Raw genomic sequence first — 18,212 nt, 5'->3', positions numbered from 1 at the left:
ATTTCCACAAATAACAGTAAGAAACCCACTTAAAAATGGGATTGTGGTATATACTGATGGATCAAAAACTGGCATAGGTGCCTATGTGGCTAATGGTAAAGTGGTATCCAAACAGTATAATGAAATTTCACCTCAAGTGGTAGAATGTTTAGTGGTCTTAGAAGTTTTAAAAACCTTTTTAGAACCCCTTAATATTGTGTCAGATTCCTGTTATGTGGTTAATGCAGTAAATCTTTTAGAAGTGGCTGGAGTGATTAAGCCTTCCAGTAGAGTTGCCAATATTTTTCAGCAGATACAATTAGTTTTGTTATCTAGAAGATCTCCTGTTTATATTACTCATGTTAGAGCCCATTCAGGCCTACCTGGCCCCATGGCTCTGGGAAATGATTTGGCAGATAAGGCCACTAAAGTGATGGCTGCTGCCCTATCATCCCCGGTAGAAATATTGATGCTCATGGCCATACTGCGGCTGAACGTCATTGTTCAGAGCCAGATAGGCCCAATGAGATGGTTAAATGGAAAAATGTCCTTGATAATAAATGGTATGGCCCGGATCCTATTTTGATAAGATCCAGGGGAGCTATCTGTGTTTTCCCACAGAATGAAGACAACCCATTTTGGATACCAGAAAGACTCACCCGAAAAATCCAGACTGACCAAGGGAATACTAATGTCCCTCGTCTTGGTGATGTCCAGGGCGTCAATAATAAAAAGAGAGCAGCGTTGGGGGATAATGTCGACATTTCCACTCCCAATGACGGTGATGTATAATGCTCAAGTATTCTCCTGCTTTTTTACCACTAACTAGGAACTGGGTTTAGCCTTGATTCAGACAGCCTTGGCTCTGTCTGGACAGGTCCAGACGACTGACACCATTAACACTTTGTCAGCCTCAGTGACTACAGTCATAGATGAACAGGCCTCAGCTAATGTCAAGATACAGAGAGGTCTCATGCTGGTTAATCAACTCATAGATCTTGTCCAGATACAACTAGATGTATTATGACAAATAGCTCAGCTGAGATGTGAACAAAAGTTTCCGGGATTGTGTGTTATTTCCATTCAGTATGTTAAATTTACTAGGACAGCTAATTTGTCAAAAAGTCTTTTTCAGTATATGTTACAGAATTGGACGGCTGAATTTGAACAGATCCTTCGGGAATTGAGACTTCAGGTCAACTCCACGCGCTTGGACCTGTCGCTGACCAAAGGATTACCCAATTGGATCTCCTCAGCATTTTCCTTCTTTAAAAAATGGGTGGGATTAATATTATTTGGAGATACACTTTGCTGTGGATTAGTGTTGCTTCTTTGATTGGTCTGTAAGCTTAAGGCCCAAACTAGGAGAGACAAGGTGGTTATTGCCCAGGCGCTTGCAGGACTAGAACATGGAGCTCCCCCTGATATATGGTTATCTATGCTTAGGCAATAGGTCGCTGGCCACTCAGCTCTTACATCTCACGAGGCTAGACTCATTGCACGGGATAGAGTGAGTGTGCTTCAGCAGCCCGAGAGAGTTGCACGGCTAAGCACTGCAATGGAAAGGCTCTGCGGCATATATGAGCCTATTCTAGGGAGACATGTCATCTTTCATGAAGGTTCAGTGTCCTAGTTCCCTTCCCCCAGGCAAAACGACACGGGAGCAGGTCAGGGTTGCTCTGGGTAAAAGCCTGTGAGCCTAAGAGCTAATCCTGTACATGGCTCCTTTACCTACACACTGGGGATTTGACCTCTATCTCCACTCTCATTAATATGGGTGGCCTATTTGCTCTTATTAAAAGGAAAGGGGGAGATGTTGGGAGCCGCGCCCACATTCGCCGTTACAAGATGGCGCTGACAGCTGTGTTCTAAGTGGTAAACAAATAATCTGCGCATATGCCGAGGGTGGTTCTCCACTCCATGTGCTCTGCCTTCCCCGTGACGTCAACTCGGCCGATGGGCTGCAGCCAATCAGGGAGTGACACGTCCTAGGCGAAATATAACTCTCCTAAAAAAGGGACGGGGTTTCGTTTTCTCTCTCTCTTGCTTCTTGCACTCTGGCTCCTGAAGATGTAAGCAATAAAGCTTTGCCGCAGAAGATTCTGGTTTGTTGCGTCTTTCCTGGCCGGTCGTGAGAACGCGTCTAATAACATATCTATACTAACTTGAAAATTTTTCAAGATGTTTTTATTCTGAGGTTAACTGAATCTTCAGATGTAGAATCTGTTAGTCAGGCATGGTGGCTCACGCCTTTAATCCCAGCACTCGGGAGGCAGAGGGGCGGATTTCTGAGTTCGAGGCCAGCCTGGTCTACAAAGTGAGTTCCAGAACAGCCAGGGCTATACAGAGTAACTTGTCTCGAAAAACAATACAACAACAACAAAAAAACCCAAACAAACAAGAAAAAGAATCCTCAGTTATAGGGAGCTTGACTGTGTCATTTTTTGTGTCTGTCTGTCTATCTGTCTCTCTCAGGCACACACACGCACACGCACATACACACATCCCTCATTTCTAGTTGAAAACTCCAACATATTAACAAGTAAAAGTAGCAGAAATCAAATCACTGACTGCTTGGGAATCTAGATATCATTAGCAACAATTCATTGCTAATCATGCAGATTCAGAACTCTCTCTTTCCCCCACCCCCACCCTCAGGAGTGGGTTGCATTGTCTTCCTGGTTCTTCGGCTTGTCATGTTCTCCTTATGAACATGGCCACATTGCTTATGGCTAACTGTAGGCTCCAGTAGCCTGGCCAGGCCACAAGGATCCCCTCCACCCTGCCTGGGTCTCTTCTCTGTTCCTATCCCCTGAAGTGGCCTCTCCCGGGTGTTAGGTCAGTGTAGCTATTTGCACAGCTGGGAGAGACCCACAGGAGGCTTGGTGAAAAGCTGGGCGAGTGAGAGCAAGAGAGAAGGGCGGCTTGGAAGGAGGAAGCAGGAGACAGGAGCAGGCAGAGAGCACTGTGTGGAGTAATGGAAATCGCTTGGGGTCTCCACCCTGCATCTGGGACAAGTCATTATTAAGAAACACTCACCTGGCCCAAGGAAGAACAGCGGGTGGCACCTTGTGTTATTAGCAGAGACACTAACTCTCTGCCCCCCTGAGACCAGCACCACGCCCTCTGCTGCTGCTTCGGTAAATAAGCCCCGACTCAGTGGCTTAAATGACAGACATGTTTTCCAGGTAGGAGACTGAAAGTCTGAGAACAAGTGTCAGCAGGGCTGGTTCCCCTGCTGGCCCCAAGCAGAAGCTGTTCTCTCCTCTCGTGACTCTGTGACTGGCTAGCCTCTCTGCTGTCCCTGGGAGGAGGCACTGTGTGCCGACCTCTGCTTTCAACTTGGGCTTGTCCCTGTATATGTGTCTCTGTGGATTAGGAGGGCCACTCTGCTCGAGTTTAGTCTGATCTTTAATTGTTTCTCCAAGGGCTGCATTTCCAAAGGTGGCCATGTTCTGAGGTTCTGGGATTAACACTTCAGTGTATGAAACTGGTAGACATAGTTCAATCCATAGCCTAGAAACCCAATCAGAAGATCTGTGTGTTTGTTTGGATAGCCTCTGACTTTCTACCTGTGGTAGAGGTAGAACATTACAAGCTTCCAAGCCCATTCCTCAGAGACACAGGTAATTTTATAAAAGGGTCAGCACCCCACCAAGGGTGATCTACCCTATCTCCAGGCACCAGGACCAATGCTGTGATTTGATTCATTGTCCTGGCTTCACTGAAAGAAAGGCTAAGAAGGCAGGCTTTGCCCTGGCTACCCTCTCTATATCACCAAACCAATGAACGCATAGCCCCAAATGACCCCTATATAGGTACAACCTTGAGAAGAAGCACATTTTTCCAGGTGTTGAGGGATATACCTATAACCTCAGCTCCCGGGAGACTTAGGGAGGAAGATCATATGTTCAAGCTCTAGGCTAAATAATATCCTGCTTCAGAAATTAAAGCCAACTAAACAAACAAATTTGAAGTATATTATTATTAAAAATAATATTAATCACCCACTCAGTGTGCAGAATCTTATGGCACAGGTAATACACGTTAGCTAATATTTGATAACCTCGAATGCTTAATGAACACAATGAGATAAACCCCAAACCAGGTAAGGAATAGTCTAGGTACCTGTACACACAGTGGCAGGTTTCCTTTCCACACCATGGCTTAGCGTGTAGAGAAGGCACTGTTAGTACCCAGCCTCCAGTGTGTCTGCCAGGCTTGGTCATCTGAAGTCTCTCTGACTTCAGTTTCTTAGGTTTTCGAGTCTCTAGTCACCCCTGTGGGTCAGAAGGGTTTATTTTCTTATTCCTGCCTCACAGCCCTGCCTCTTCTCAGCAATGGAGACTTTTGTCCCCTGACAAGACCACCATCATGTGACATCACCCTGTGAAATCACAGAATGACAGTCTTTCCATGACACTAGATCCTACTACCCATATGAGGCTGAGGCAGGGATGGGCCAGCCCTGTGCTCAGGTGATCCTGCATCACACTTTCCAGACCTGACTCTGTGAATGACCAAGTTCCAGTCACCTCCTGGGTGGGGCTGGCCCTGCTGCCCTGTTCACTGGGCCTCCCTGCCTTGTCATAGAGCAGGACCTTATAGAATAGCCCTGTGGTGCCACTTACAGGCTGTGTGAACCTGAGCAGCTCACTGACCCTCTCTTTCTCTCAACTTCCCCACTTTACTCTCTGTCTCACAGGGTAATTTAGAAGATTAAATATGTTCACAGTTGTGAACTCGAGAGCCCACACTGTAAACCTTGTCTCTTATATCTTCAGTTTCTCAGTATTGTGGCTTCCAGGGGAAAGGAGCTATCTTTAACCCTTCCTCTCCCTTCCTCCCCCTTCCTCCCCTTCTCTGACACCTTTCCTCTGAGTGCTGGATTACAGGTGTACACTACCTCCATCCTTAACACTTTTGCACCACTTCCTGGCCCTATCCCAATGAAGTCCATCAGAACATACCAAGCACTCTGTCTATCTCTGGGATGACAAACACAAATCCTAGGCTCCTAAGTGTTCCTTCCCAGACCCCTCCATGTCCCTCCATTTCTCTTCCCTTGCCAATGGCTCTCTCTGGTCACCATCCTCACCCCTTGATTTCCCTCATTCCCGCGTAATCTGGGGCTCATCAGGCCCCAGTTATATATGTGTGCCCTAGATGTACCTACTTCTAGTTATTAAACAACACTAGTGTATCTATTTGTTAATCATATGTATTTGCCTTTTCTTGGACTGCTTTTAAATATTTTAATTAATGTTAGAAACTTGTATTATCTATAATAGAGAACATTTAAGTACATCCACACACATGAGGGGGGTATTAATTAACTTATACTGGTGTCTTTAAGCTTTTCTTTCTTTTTTTTTTTCTTTTTCTTTTTCTTTTTCTTTTTCTTTTTCTCTTTGTACTAGAACAGACAGTAATCTGTGTGCCAGCCATGTCACACAGTGTGGTCACTACTGCAACCATTCAAAGATGACATTATGGCTATAGGTGATATAAAAGTAAATGGGTGTGCCTAAGTTCCAATATGATTTTACTCACAAAGCGAGTGGGTTGTGTTGACTCTTGAATTAGACATTGCTGGTAACTAAAACCGATGAACCTGAGTCCTGTTCCTTCAAATAAAGACTCAAGATTCACAGATTTTAAAGGGAGCATGAACATGCTAGTACCAATCAGATACAATCCTGAAAGTCATATGAAAAACGGAATGAAAACCAAAGTGACAACAATGTCTTTCAACGTGAGCCTGTGCATTAGCACATGGCCCAGGGGACGGCCCAGATCAATGATATGAGATCAATCCTCATTTATCTCTCCTTTTCCCCAGGCTGAAAGTGAGGATCAGTATTTTCAGTGCCTGACAAATTTCAAAGCCCATCCCTTTTCCTCTGTTAGGCTCCTGAGGAGCTCCAAAGGTACCCAGGCCTCTGGAATCCATGCTCAGAGCCTCCAGCTCTCCAACAAGCTCTACAGCCCTCCCCGGCCTCCTCTCACTCCCCAGTGGGCTGGAGTAAAGCTGTAAAAACTCCCCCTTGCCATCGTTACCTGCCCCATGTAGCAGGTCTTGGTTGCAGGAGCTAGGGTGCAGTGGGCACCCATCCGTGTTCAGCTTCAGCAGTTTGCCATCCTCCCATCAGCCCTGCTCCTGTCAAGAGCTGAGGGCACAGAAGAGGTCTGCCCAGGTTCACCCAGCAGGCCAGTAACAATTGCAGAGAGAACCTGCTCGAGGTGGCTGTTGTGCCTTAAACACTACCCTTCCCCTGTCTGTCTGTCTGTCTGTCTGTCTGTCTGTCCTCTGCTCAGGCAAATTCAGAGGACCAAGTTGCTTTTTTTCTTAATTCTCATTTTAATTAAAATTATCTTACAACATCTTAATTGTGGTAAAACACACACACACATACATAAGGCACTTATACATACACACACTCATACAAACACATACACACACATACACACATACACACACACACACACACACACACACACACACACACATGAGTTCACCACTGGAACTATTTTCAGGTGTGTAGGTCAGTGGTACCAAGGACATGGGTATGTGTATGCATCCACGGTCTATCTCCTGAATGCCCCCGCCTTCCCCAGATGAAACCCTATCCATTTCACACTCACTTCTCCTCCTCCCTCTCTTCAGCCCCTGGAAGCCACTTCACTTGCTATCACAATGACTTTAACTATTCTAGACAGAAATGAAACCGTGTAATCCTGACCCTTCTGACTGGCTTCCTTCACTTAGCAGGTCCATTCCCAAGGACCTTTCATGGGTCAGAATTCCCTTTATTTTAGGGAATGAACAGCAAGCACTCTTTTGTATCTGTGTTCTTGCCTATCCACTGGCCCGAAGATAGACTTTGGGTTTCACACACCTTTGGCTATTGTGGATAATGATGCTCTAAACATGGATACTTGAGTATGATTTTTGTGCCCCTCCCAGACCCTTTTGGGTACACATCCTGACCTGGAACTGTGGGATCATGGGATGTCCTTTCACATTCCTACAGCAACCGAGGTTGTTTGGGGGTCTCTTTCAAATCTTCCCCAAGACTTTTTTTTCTCCCTTTTTAGTTTTTATTGTTGTTCTACTGTGAAAGGTGGATTGCTATGTAATTAAGCTGTTATTTTTACAGCAGCACCTGCCATACACAATTTATTTGGTTTTCTGCTGCCTTCATTGGATGGGGTGGCTTGTCAGTCAGGGCACAGGCATCCCTGGCTTCTCCCTAGCAATGTAGAAGCTGGCTTTTGGTAAGAGATTTGTCTCCCAACTCCTGGGATACTCTCAGCTTGTCGGAGAGCCAGAGCTTGGCCTCCCTCACCAACCCTGTAACTCTTATCAGTTCCACTTCATGTCTTCCCTCTCTTGATACTCCCTGACCCCATTTTGGAGGGCAGGACCCCCATTACTGCTCCTGAAGTAGATTAGTTCCACAAAGTACCTTCTCTCATAGAGATTCTGGGTGTCTTCGTGTATGTGTGTTTAGATCTATGGACCCTTTGGTGACACCTTCTCTGAATTGATTGCTGGGCACATAGCAAGAGCTATCAGACACACAAATCATAAGCCTTCCACCAGGATATCTGCCGAGTCCTGAACTAGAACCCAGGCTTCGGTCACCATTTGTATAGCTCTTCCTGGGTTGCTCCAGAGTTAGTCGAGTCAAGAGCCTGTAAGCAGAGTTCAAGGGTTGAGCCAGCACAGGGTTTGGCTGTATGCGACCTCTGCTTTCTCTAAGCCAGGCCCAGGACCAAGCTCCAGGAACTCTGCTTGGGACCTGCCCACAGCTTCCAGAGTCCAAACTTCAGGCCTTTCTGCCCTTGGTTCCTCAGACATCTTTAGGTACAACATCAGGTATGTATTCTTCTCATGTACTCATCCATTCTTTATAATGGGGTCACATTCTCCTCCCCTCCAAAAAACCCGTTGCAAGTTGAAAATATCCTTATCAAGCCAACATCATAGCTCAGCCTTACCTTTAGCCTTACAGCATTGCATGTGTTCTGTGGATGATTGAATACTTGCATACTGGTTGCACAGTGCATCATACACCAGGTTCTCCCATCCTCGGGGAACTGACTCAGAGCAGCAGCTATGGAGAGACACTTAGCTACATTCGCCAGGCAGGGGAAGATGGGGACTCAGAATTCCAACTCCTGTTTTTATCGGCTCCCATCTATCTCACGCATTTTTTTTCCCATTTGTATAGTTGGGCTGTTTTAGGTCATGGTCTGCCTCTGAAAATGAGAAAGGGTAAAACACTTGGACATTTAAAGTGTGTGGGTGGGGAAGAGGGCAAGAAGGAGTGGAGAGGAGACATTACGTTAGCCAATCCAGGAAATTACTGTTTCTGTATGACAGCCGTCACTACTGTGACGTAAACATCCTTGGAGTTACAGAGACACTCAGGAATACAAACACACACACACACACACACCAACAATTAGAGAATAAGAGGCCATGCTTTTGAAAGAGAGCAGAGGAGTTATACGGGTGGGTTTAGAGGAAGAGAAGGAAATGAGGAAATGATATAAACAAAAACAAACAAAAATGCTTTTTAAAGGATCTTGTGTTTGGGTTGAGATGCACAGGGTGGATATGTGAGACCCCATGAAAGTGGAAGGCATCCCAGGCTGAGGCAAAGCTATGTGATGGCTGGTGGCTCTGCTGGGTGGCTGGGTGAGGGAGGATAACGGGGCATGAGTTGCAGAATGTTGGGTCCTGTTTGTGTAGCCAGTCTGTTAGTCTATGTCTTTTTATTGGGGAATTGAGTCCATTGATATTAAGAGATATTAAGGAAAGGTAATTGTTGCTTCCTGTTATTTTTGTTGTTAGAGTTGGGATTCTGTTTTTGTGGCTGTCTTCTTTTGGGTTTGTTGAAGGATTACTTTCTTGCTTTTTCTAGAGCATAGTTTCCATCCTTGTATTGGTGTTTTCCCATTATTATCCTTTGAAGGGCTGGATTCGTGGAAAGATATTGTGTGAATTTGGTTTTGACATGGAATACTTTGGTTTCTCCATCTATGGTAATCAAGAGTTTTGCTGGGTATAGTAGCCTGGGCTGGCATTTGTGTTCTCTTAGTGTCTGTATAACATCTGTCCAGGAATGAGCATCTTTCTTCTGGAGCTGGAAGCTGTGGGAGAGTGTTTGGCTGAAGGGGCTGGGATGCATGCTTCTGAAGAAGGACCCTGGCTGTGTCTGAACAGATTGGGACTCGAGAGCTGGAGGATGGGGACTGGAGAGATACCTCAGAGGGTAAGCCTGCTTGCTGAGAAAGAATAAGGATCTGATTTTAAATACCCAGAATCCACTTACGAAGCCCAGCATGGTACACCCCTGTAACCTCAGCACTTAGGGGCATGAAGACAGAGACAGGAGAACAATGGAACTTGCTAGATGCCAGCCTAGCTCCAGAGGCAGTGAGAGTCCCTGTTTCGAGGGAATAATGTAAAAAGTGATAGAGCAGGACACCAGAGTCCTCCTCTGGACTCTGCACATTGGCTATAGCACCCATTCATGCATGTATAACACGTACATGGCTTGCACACACACACACACACACACACACACACACACACACACACATACACACACACTCACACACACATATATACACAGAGAGGGGGGAGAGGGAGAGAGAGAGAAAGAGAGAGAGAGAGAGAGAGAGAGAGAGAGAGAGAGAGAGAGAGAGAGAACAAGAGCATGATAGGCAGGAGGCATGTTATAGTAAGCCAGGCCAGAAGAGCATATTGAGGCGGTATCAGCAGACCATAGTGGCATTCACACAACTTTCTACTCCCCTAAGCCATTTATCAGATCTTAACAAATTGCTAGGTTCGAAAAAACCTACTGTTAATTACTGGTATGGCATTGCACAGCAGATCTCTCGAATGTGTGAATGAAAACTCTTGGGAAGAAGCTGTGTCGACAGAGACCACTTGACTGATCAGAGCTGCAGGAACATAGAGAGGCTGGAGTATGGTTGGTCCAGAGGCTACCTACCTTGTCTTAGGCTAGTATTAGCCCCAGAGTAGCCATTCCTTGCCCACCTCTGTGTCAGAATTAACGTCATGTTAGTAAATGGTAAAAACCCTTTTAGAATCTATTACTGAAGCAGACAACTTGCTTCTACCAACCCAAAGTTAAGAATGTCCTCAGATAGCATCTGAGGGACTATATACAGCAAAGCCTCTCCCTCCCCATCTTACTATAACCACCTCTCTGATGTACCCACCAAATATTTTAAACTTGCCCTGATTTATGACATTTTTTTGTTCTGTAAAATCCATAAAACTTTATAAACTGCTTCCATGTTGGAACATGGAATTGGGGTACCCTAAATCTGTGTTTCCAGACCATGATCATTCAAAATGGCTCTGGAATAAACTCTTTTATTTCCCTTTTAAGGTACAAGCTTTTTTGGTTTAGTCTTGTTTTGTTTTTGCAAATGTAGTCATTTTATATAACTGGAATTTTATATTTTAACTTATAAAAGTATTTTAAAGTTACTGTATATCATAAGAAAAGTCAAAGGAGATTTTATTTATATATTTATTTGTGTGTATGTGTGTGTCTGTATGAGTGTATGCCCCATGTGTGCAGGTGTGTTTGGAAGCTAGAAGAGTTGGATCTCCTGAAGGGAAGTTACAGTAGGTTGTGACCCTCTGGACATGAGTGTTAAGGACAGCATTCAAGTCCTCTGGAAGAGCAATATTCGATGCTGTTAACCAGTGAGCCATCTCTCCAGCTCCATCATAATACAGAAGCCTGAGAAATTCAATCACATGTAGCAAAGAAAGTGATAGGAACAGCCCAAATGGCAGGCACCCTCCCCTCAAGGTAGAGATAGAGTAGAAGACTGACCTAAAGGAGAGGAGAGACCTGTTATATTAGCCAGGTTTCCCTTTGTGTTGGTTTGAATAAGCTTGGCCCAGAGAGTGCCACTATTAGGAGGTATGGCCTTGCTGCAGGATGTGTGTCACTGTGGGGTAGGCTTTGAGACCCTCCTCCTAGCCACGTGGAAGACAGTCTTCTCCTGGCTTCCTTTGGATGAATATGTGGAACTCTCAGCTCCTCCAGTACCATGTCTGCCTAGAAGCTGCCATCTTCCCACCTTGATGATAAGGGACTGAATCTCTGAACCTGTGAGCCAGCCCCAGTTAAATGTTGTCCTTATGAGAGTTGCTTTGGTCATGGTGTTTGTTCACAGCAGTAAAGCCCAAACTAAGACACCCTACTGTCACAAATATCTTATAAAGAGAAAAGGTTTGTTTTTCACTCACACCTTTGAGCATCTCAGTCCATTGTTGCTTGGCCTTGCTGCCTTTGAGCCTGTGGGGGAGCAGTGCATTATGGCAGGAGTGTGTGGTGGGGTAAGTTGTTCACATCACGGTGCCTGGAAAGCACAGAGTGGAAGAGAAAGAGGCTGAGGTCTCAGTATTTCCTTCAAGGACATGACCTCAAGGTCTTAACTCTGTTCTACTGGGCCCTTCCTCTTAAAGCTTCCACCCTTTCTCAATAGTACCACAATGGGGACAAAGGCTCTAAGGTATGGGACTTGTGGGCATTTGATATTCAGACATGTGTACATGCCCCAGCTCTGCAGCTCACATGGGCCAACTCTGCTTTGCTCTGTTCATACATGTCCTTCCACCTGGTGCCCAGAGCAGCATTTAGAAAGTTCTTAGTGGCCATTTGTTGAGTGAAGGACTGAAGGAGTGTTCCCTTGCACAGACTATGGGAAAAAGCTTAGTAAGCTGTCCCATGCCCTTCCCACATGAGCATCACTCCCTGGCCAGCATCTCATCCCTCCTCCAGAGTGAGCAGGCACACCTCAGTCTCCAGCAGCTTGTCTGGCCTGGTGGGGCTACACTCACCCCACCCTACCTCCAGCCTCTCTGTCTCTCTGTCTCTCTGTCTCTCTGTCTCTCTGTCTCTCTGTCTCTCTCTGTCTCTGTCTCTCTCTCTACACACACACACACACACACACACACACTTTCTCAGGGACTGCCCCTACTCCCCTTCATCCTTTTGTTGGGCTGGACCTGAGAACATTACTTTGACCTTGTCTTTGGTGCCGTCAGTCCTTAGTCTGGTTTCTGAGTTCAGTCCCAGAAAGTTGCCACACCCTGTCCTGCAGGTACATTCAATGGGGCTCTTTCTTCTCTCTTCCCTGTGAAGGAGGCCCAATGGAGTTTTTCCAGAATGACAGGCTTGGAATTGTCATGTGGATTCTGAGCCAAACCCCAAGTGGGGATGTGTACATATAAATCAGCCCGAGGCAGAAGAGGGTCTCTAATAATCACAATAACACACAGGTAAGATACTCGCTTGGGTTTCCAGCTGCCGCATTTCTCTGTTCAGAGTCTCGCCTGGATGAATCTAATCTATGGCTTCACATGTTCAAGCTAGAATAAATTCCCGAGGACTTGGGAACCTTCGTATTATGGTCATAGCATGGGGTTTCCTGGGACAAAGATAGCACAATGCCTGTATTTTATTGAATGTTTACTGCCTTGGACCATATTTAGTTACAATAGGAAAGTGTCAAACTGAGTGACTTTCAACCAACAATATATCACTTTTCATGAGTAAAAGGCTGGAAGACAGGGGTAGAGGACTGCTTAGCAGGTTGAGAGGTAGAGGCCTCTTTCAGGTGGCAGCTGCCTGAGTTCTTGTAATCTCCCATGGCAGAGAGAGAGGGGATTTTCTGGAATCTCTGTTTGAGGTAACTAATCCTCTTCTGGAGAGGGCTATCTCTATAAATTGATCACTGTTCCAATCCTCCCAGTACACCTTGGACATTAGATTTCAACATTTGTAGGGGAGGGGACCACAGACCACATTGGGGACCACAGGGTACTGGCAACACTAACTGAATATATTCTTCAGGTACCCTTTCTTTTCTTATTTAGTCCTGGGGTACCTGATGGGTAATTGCTATTGTCATATTGAGACGGCTGGGCTGACTCCAAGGCAGGCTTCAAATTGGCAGTTCAAGAGACTAGGTCTAAGAACTGGGCAAATTCAGACAAGTTAGTTACTAGAAAAAACACCCAGACTTCAAACAGCTAGTCAGAAACTGCCCTGTCATCAGAAGCTGCCTTGCCACCTGGCCTAAATCAAGGGCAATGGGTCAGCATCAGTTTCCAGACCTCTCCAACAACAGTTTCCAGCCCCCATGCTCCAGTAATGGTTCTGGAATGTCCCTAGAGACGGAGCAAGATAGAGGGCTACCCCCAAATTCCCCTAATGTGCTTTAAATCAGGCCTGCGAGTTCACTTGGTTGTCTCCATCTTGGAATGGGAGACCTCAGCATGCTGGACTTCTGCAGAATAAAATACTCTGCTTTTACACACTTTTTGAGTCTGAAGTATCATTCTTCAGTGAATCATGGACCCTTACAGTTTACAACTTGAGACTTGAGTCAGGAACTCATGTGATAAGGCTGGTAGCGTTGGATTTTGAATAATCCAGGTCTATTTAGCACCAAACCTTCCCACTTTCCCATGGAAAAGAATTGTTTTTCAACAAGTAAGGAGTCAGTTAATAGTGATGAGCACAGGGGTTTGGAGAGAGAAAGTACAACAGTAAAAAGGACAGGGCAGGTAGGGAGGAGCTGCGTCATGTAGTCATGTCGCTGGAGGACAGAGTAGGTTGAACAACTGCGGGCACAGAATGGAGCAAGGATTCCTGAATGTCGAATGAGGATCCAAAAGAAGTTTGGTGGTTGTCTTCATCAGTGTTCTATTGCTGTGGAAAGATACCATGACCATGGCAACTCTTATAAAGGAAACTGTGTAGCTGGGCTTACTTAAAAATTCAGAGGCTTAGTTCACTATCATCAAGGCAGGAAAATGGTAGACTACAGCTAGACATGGTGTTTAAGAGGTAGTGGAGAGTTCTACATCTGGATCGGCAGGCAGCAGGAAGAAGAAGATACTGGGCCTGGTTTGAGCAGTTGAAACCCCAAAGCCTACCCTCAGTGACACCCTTCCTCCAATAAGGCCACACCTCCTAATTCTTCTCAACTAGCACTGCTCCCTAAGGACCAAGCATTCAAATAACATGAGCCTATGGAGAGCATTTCTATTCAAACCCCAACAGGGTGGATGGAGCCTGCCTTGATGCCAGGAAGTTGGCGGCAGGAGTTGTGGACTGAAAAGCCAAATAGAGAACTCCAACCTCGGGACCATGGAAGGATTTGACACAGAAAGAGGATCCGTGTGAACAGAATGCAATGATATGAATGTATGAAAATGTCACCGTGAAACTCGTTACCTTATACACTAAGTTAAAAATGATAATGAGGTAATGATGGAAAAGAATTTTGTGTTTGGTGCCAGGTGTGATGTTACCCACCTGCAGTCTTAGCATTTAGGAGATTGTGAGTTTGAGCCCAGCCTTGCCTACTTAAGGAGCATGTATCACACAGAAAAAAATATGCATATATGTATATATATATATGGGAAAAAATTTACCCTGGTGCATGTAGCATGGATTGCAAGAGAGTAAGTTCAAGGGAGGACACAGGTAGGACACCGTAGCTAATTAGAAAGAGATGAGCAGACAGAGGCTGCGTGGCACCCATGAACAGCGACAATGACAGTGATCTATGTGTGGGGCAGTTCTGGCTGCTGTAACAAGCAAGCCTCACTGTTTTATCCACCCAATAAAGTTGTTCATTTCAAGTTCACAGCTGGGTCTTCATGGGGCTTCCTGACCACAGAGACTAGAGCTTCCCGCCTGTGGTGGTTCCACGTAGAGCTGGATGGCCTGTGAAGAGAGATCTGAGCCTATAAGGCTCAGCCTGCGGGCTCTTCTATTCAGAACATGGTCACAGCTCCATGCAAAGAGGTTCAACTGCTGCTCTGCAGAGCCTTGCTACTGAGGAGTAATGGATGAACTTTCTCAGTCCCAAGAAATACGCACCCTTGAGGGATATTGCAGAAGGCAAGGCGGTGCTGACTAGTGAGGTGCTGTCTGTCAGGCATGGGGGAGGGAGGAGTCAGGAGTGGCAGAGGAAACCTTTGCTCTGACATGCTCCTGTTGGCTCACGAGCTAGTTCACAGTGACCAGCTCCCTTTCCAAATCCTTTACTTCCAACCAACTCACAAGTAATTGCCAAAATTTTACATTCCCTCCTGATTCAACATCATGCAGGCCATTCCAATCTTGTCTGGTCAGCTTTGGGCTACCTAACTGAAAGCAGTTAACTTTATTCAGTGTGGTATATGAGCTTTCTATGGACATTCCCAAGTAACGTGCCAAAGGAAACAAGCATTTTTATTTTTAATTATTAACCACCGCACAGTTGTGAAGATAAGGGCCATGGAAAAGTAATTTGGCCAAGATCAAGGAACGGGGAAAGCCCAGGAAGGAAGTATAGACTGTATCTAGGGTCTGTATACTTAGCCTACATTTCATGTCATGCCATATGCTCAGTAAGATTATGTTACCTTAATTTTTTCTTTTTAAATTAAAATGACACTACATCATTTACCTCCTTAAAAAGTTATATCATTTACCTCCTTAAAAAGTTTTAAGTTTTCATTTGCCCACTTTTTTCCTCCCTTCATCCTTTCACCTCCTTCCTTGCTCCCTCTTAAAATCATAGCCTTTATTTTTAATTATTTTTAAATATATAAACACAAACTGCTAGTCCATTTAGTGTTACTTGCATATATATGATTTCATGGTTGACCATTACACCTGCATCTAAGACTCAAGGGACACCTCAGAAGAGGGAATAGAAAGACGGTGAGAGCCAGAGAACCAGGGAATCTGTGAGACCGTGTCTTTTAGAAATGACAGGGAAATTCCACCCACAATCCCTCAGCAATATGGCTTCCTAAACAAGACTCAAACAAGTGCAAGAGCAGCAGCAGCAGCCATGCTAACATGGTCGGGGACAAGATCTCACTGACTCTCCCTGTAGCCAGAGAAGTGCAGGAACCTAAGGCATGCTGAGACCAGGAGAAATAGTCTCCCTAAGGGTGAGACCTCCTGAGAGCTTACCTTAGTTTTGACAGCAATACACATTGATACAAGAAATAGACAGACAGACAGATGGACGGATGGACGGATGGATGGATGGACAGAGAGAGAGAGAGAGAGAGAGAGAGAGAGAGAGAGAGAGAGCTGTTCTCTCTATCCATGGCTGGTTATATGGAGTGAACTTCACCTACCTCTGTCTCATTAGAACAGTGGGGCAGCCTGAGGGACCACATGTGAATCTATAGCCCTGTGTGAGTGTACTTTCCCCCACCTGGGTGTCAGGTCTGGAAAAGGTTCAGTTGCCTCAAAAAGGGGAGAGAGGGAGGGATCACAAATGGCAAACCTTGCCACTTACTCTCCCTTCTGTCTCTCTTGGGATATTAGAACATTTTCAGGTACAAAAAGAAGAAAGAAACAGCAAAAAGAAAAAGAAAAAAAAACCCTACATTCACTTGAACTTAAGTTTTCAGGCTCTTGTTTCCCCTAAGCACCTCCAGTCCTCTGTAACTGTGCGTTCCTGCTTCCTCAGCACCTCTTCTCACAGCCAAGTCCACAGATGCTCAAGTCCCTCACAGAAAATGCCATCATATTTACATATAGCCTATGCACATCCTTCTGTTTCAGGAATGTGCCGGTGACTTCGAGTGTGACATTCGGTGTAAATGCTGTGTGAATGCTGTGCATTCTAACTGAGAGAGGGTAATGACATGTTCAGTATGGACACAGTTTTCTCATTGTCAGTCTTCCGTTGGTTGAATCTGCAGTTAGATCCTGTGAACAATGACTATAAAGTGTATAATAGATGTCAGCCTAGTAATGTGTATTTGGAGTTCATAAGAAGCCATGGACCTTTTAATCATTTGCAAAAGAATCCTGGGTGGCCCCGCACGTTACCTAGTAGCTCGCTAGACAGCACCAAGGTCACAGGCATCTTTCCACTTTCTATTGTGTTATGTACATGGTAACAGCTTCCGTTCTCAGGGTCACTTAGAGGACTTGAGGTGGCAGCTGTAGCTCCCACCATCATATCTAAATCTGAATCAGGGGCAATGGCTTCAGGCAGATGCTCTTTGTTGTTTCCTGAGCAATTGTTCACATGCAAATCCCTGCTCAACTCTTACAGGGAGGCCAGTGGGTATCTGCAAGGAAAAAAAATCACATTTATCTGGTTACACTGCTATTTCTGATAAAATAGAGGTTTTATTTAGTCAGGGTTTCTATTCCTGCACAAAACATCATGACTGAGAACCAAGTTGTGGGAGGAAAGGGTTTATTCAGCTTACACTTCCCCAATGCTGTTCATCACCAAAGGAGGTCAGGACTGGAACTCAAGCAGGTCAGGAAGCAGGAGCTGATGCAGAGGCCATGGAGGGATGTTCCTTACTGGCTTGCTTCCCCTGGTTTGCTCAGCTTGCTTTCTTATAAAACCCCAAATTACCAGCCCAAGGATGGCACCACCCACAATAGACCCTTCAACCCTTGATCACTAATTGAGAAAATGCCTTAGAGCTGGATCTCGTGGAGGCATTTCCTCAAGGGAGGCTCCTCTCTCTGTGATAACTCCAGCTTGTGTCAAGTTGACACACAAACCAGCCAGTACAAATACACTGGGGAAAAATATACCAGACAGGCAAGTCGGATTGTCTGACACTTCCTCCCAGGCTCCAGCTCTCTGGCTGAACGATGTCAAAGGGTTATATCATTTCTTGAAGTAAGACATATAAGGGAGAAAGGATTGAGTGTAGAACAGGTTGAGTGTAAGCTACTGGAGGTGTTCTGGGAAGTTTTTCTCTTCTTTTCTTTTGTTTTAGATATATTTTTTTATTTTTGCTTATGGGCACAGGTGTGTGCCTGTGTGAATACATGCCACGTGTGTATGGGTGCCCAAGGAGTCCAGCAAAGATTCTAAGAGTCTTTGGAACTAGAATTACAGGCACTTGTGACTACTCCCTGTTCCACGTGGGTTCTGGGACCTGAGTTGAGATCCTTGGGAAGAGCAGTAAGCACTCTTAGCCACTGGGACATCTTTCCAGTCCCCAGGTGAAGATTTCTATGGTGGGCAGAATGATGGAACCTCCCAAAGATGCCTAATTGGAATCCCTGGAGCTTGTGGGTAGGTTGCCTACCCTGGAGAAGAGGACTTTGCTGATGGGACAGAGAATTCGAGAGGTTGAGCTCCACCCTACCCAATGTACATGATGTGCCTGT

The 18,212-nt window shown here is 45.4% G+C and overlaps 1 long non-coding RNA gene across 1 annotated transcript in view; it reads left to right on the top strand.

Annotated features, from left to right (window-relative positions):
- The first annotated feature begins 2,888 nt into the window (after positions 1-2,888).
- Gm12298 (predicted gene 12298) overlaps positions 2,889-18,212 on the top strand; it is a 41,455-nt gene continuing 26,131 nt past the window's right edge. The window contains exons 1-3 of the long non-coding RNA NR_033539.1: positions 2,889-3,167; positions 7,746-7,861; positions 9,112-9,263. This is a non-coding gene — a long non-coding RNA (predicted gene 12298). The remainder of the gene's footprint in view (positions 3,168-7,745; positions 7,862-9,111; positions 9,264-18,212) is intronic.

The sequence above is a fragment of the Mus musculus genome, chromosome 11 (genome assembly GCF_000001635.26).
Source record: "Mus musculus strain C57BL/6J chromosome 11, GRCm38.p6 C57BL/6J".
Taxonomy (NCBI): domain Eukaryota; kingdom Metazoa; phylum Chordata; class Mammalia; order Rodentia; family Muridae; genus Mus; species Mus musculus.
The sequence above is the reverse complement of the archived record's forward strand: the minus strand, read 5'-3'. Positions and strand labels throughout refer to the sequence as shown.